Source organism: Montipora capricornis, chromosome 13 (genome assembly GCF_036669925.1).
Source record: "Montipora capricornis isolate CH-2021 chromosome 13, ASM3666992v2, whole genome shotgun sequence".
Classification (NCBI taxonomy): domain Eukaryota; kingdom Metazoa; phylum Cnidaria; class Anthozoa; order Scleractinia; family Acroporidae; genus Montipora; species Montipora capricornis.
Window position 1 is genome coordinate 11,771,122 of NC_090895.1, and position 2,500 is coordinate 11,773,621.

Here is a 2,500-nt window from a genome sequence, read left to right on the forward strand (position 1 = left end):
ACGAGATCTTCCCGTGGGAGTTCCCCAAGGTTCAGTTCTGGGACCTGTACTCTACCTTCTATATACCGCGCCACTTGCGAAAGTGATAAGATCTTATGGCTTGGATTATCATCTATACGCCGACGATACTCAGTTATATTTTGCATTCAAATCGGCGGATGTGGACGCTACTAAATCGAGGGTCGAGAACTGCATTTCTGCTATTTGTCGTTGGATGGATCTTAATGAATTGAAGCTAAACCACGACAAAACGGAGGTCATGCTCATCCACTCAAAGTATCGTCCCTCTCCATCCTTTCAGTCCCTATGTGTTGGTGATGAGAGCGTGGCTGCCTCTCAGTCGGCAAGGAGTCTTGGTGTTATCTTTGATGAGCACATGTCTTTTCATGCACATGTGTCTAGCATCTGTAGTTCATCATTTTATCATCTCAGGAACTTATCTAGAATTAGGAAGTATCTCACTAAAGAATCTGCAGCAGTTGTTGTTCACGCATTTGTCACATCGAAACTAGATTATTGTAATGCATTATTATATGGCCTGCCTAAATATCAGTTACAAAGATTGTAGTATGTACAAAACACGGCGGCTAGAGTTGTGTTGCAAATGAGTAGGTTTCAGCATATCACACCTGTTTTGTGCGAGCTTCACTGGCTGCCGATTCAATACCGTATTATTTTCAAGATTCTGCTTTTAGTGTATAAAGCACTGAATGGGATATCGCCTAGCTATTTAGCTCAGAAACTGCATTATTGTTCTCATATTAGATCAATGAGGTCTGTTAGTAATGAACTTTTAATGCAACCTAGATCGTATACCAAGACTTATGGAGACAGAGCATTTGCTGTTCATGCACCAAGAGAATGGAACCTAATACCCTATGAAATTCGGAAGTCCAACAACATTTCGACTTTTAAAAGATCACTTAAGACGTACTTGTTTAGCAAATTTAGTAATAATAGATCATTGTTTCTATAGATTTGTATATATTCCTTTAGTTTTAATTTTTCCCTTTTTTAATCATTGTAATCTCGAGTTTTAATAAGATAACCTAAGACGTACTTGTTTAGTAAATTTAGTAATAACAGATCATTGTTTCTATTGATTTGCATACATTGCTTTATTTTAATTTTTTTCTTTTTTTAATCATTGTAAATATAATAGAATATGATTGTAAATTTGTAAATATTTATTGATAATGTTGTTTATATACATGATTGTAAAGCGCCTTGAACATAGGATAAGAGCGCTATAGAAATAAAGTTATTATTGTTATTATTAAATAAGAGTTCCAGCCGGAGATCTATTAGTCTTCGTTGAGCGATTCACATCCACGACCTACATACAGTATATTTGTAAGTTTCAAGGAGTCTCGGGAGAGCGATTAAATCAGCTGGGTTTCAGGCACGAAATTCCATACTTCATATGTCATCCATCTGATCTTCCACGATTGGGACTCACAATAAAAAGGACTGATTTACAATTAACATCGGACTCGGATCGAAGAAAATCGCAAACATATTAAAGGAACAACCATCTAGCAAACAGACTTGCCAAATCCTGTTGCAGGTTTAACAAAACAGTCATTACCGGTAACGTTTGCATGAATAGCTTGCAGTTGTTCCGCCTTAGCCACAAAGGAAAAGTGGCATTTCTTCAACGCGAGATCAATTGCCTCCAGAAACTTTACACTATAATTTCCTTTCACATTATCCCCATGTATCCAGTGTAAAAGCACTCGGAATAAACTATGCCCAAATAAGGAATCTTTTTCCAAATATGGTTTTTCGACTTTTTCCCCCAGTTTTGGGGGAAAAAATGGCGTCATTCCCAGCATGCGCCTGCGAGTAATACAGGACTCTCTCTTTTCCCGCCTGGGTTCCAGGCCCATTTTCATGGCGGGGTAAGAGGGAGTCCCGGAACAGGACTACCTTCAAGTTAGCTTTTGCCTCTTTCCTTTTCTTTAAATTTGGTCGATGCCACCTTTAAGGACTTTGAGCGGCTTCCGCGTACAGGTTAAAGACAAAAAAAGCCTTTTATGTTTTGTGAAGTGTTCCAACTGTAAAAAAGTATAACAATAACATGACAACAGAGACCACACCACGTCGCCTTAGAGCTCTTCTAGACAGAGATTGTCGAGCAAAGCCGGGTCATCTTTAAATGGTAATAACTTTTGTAACAATCAGTCCACTTTTAGTCCCGGAGACTATTACAAAGTTGTCCCAAGTTTTTTTGTGTTGAGCGATTCAAGACAATCATCATTTATGATTTTTTTAATGCTGCAAAAACCATTTTCAAAAACTCCAAATTTGGAAGAGTGAGGCAAGTCCCAATCAGGGAACTTGGTTGGGAATTCCCTGGTTGGGTCTTGTCTCACTTTGCCAAATTTGGGATTTTTATTGGTATTCTTCAAAATACCCTAAAATATCCAAAAATGGGAATCTGTTATATTTTCCTGTGGATCTTCTTTCATATTTCCGCCATCTTTTTTCACTTCCGTCC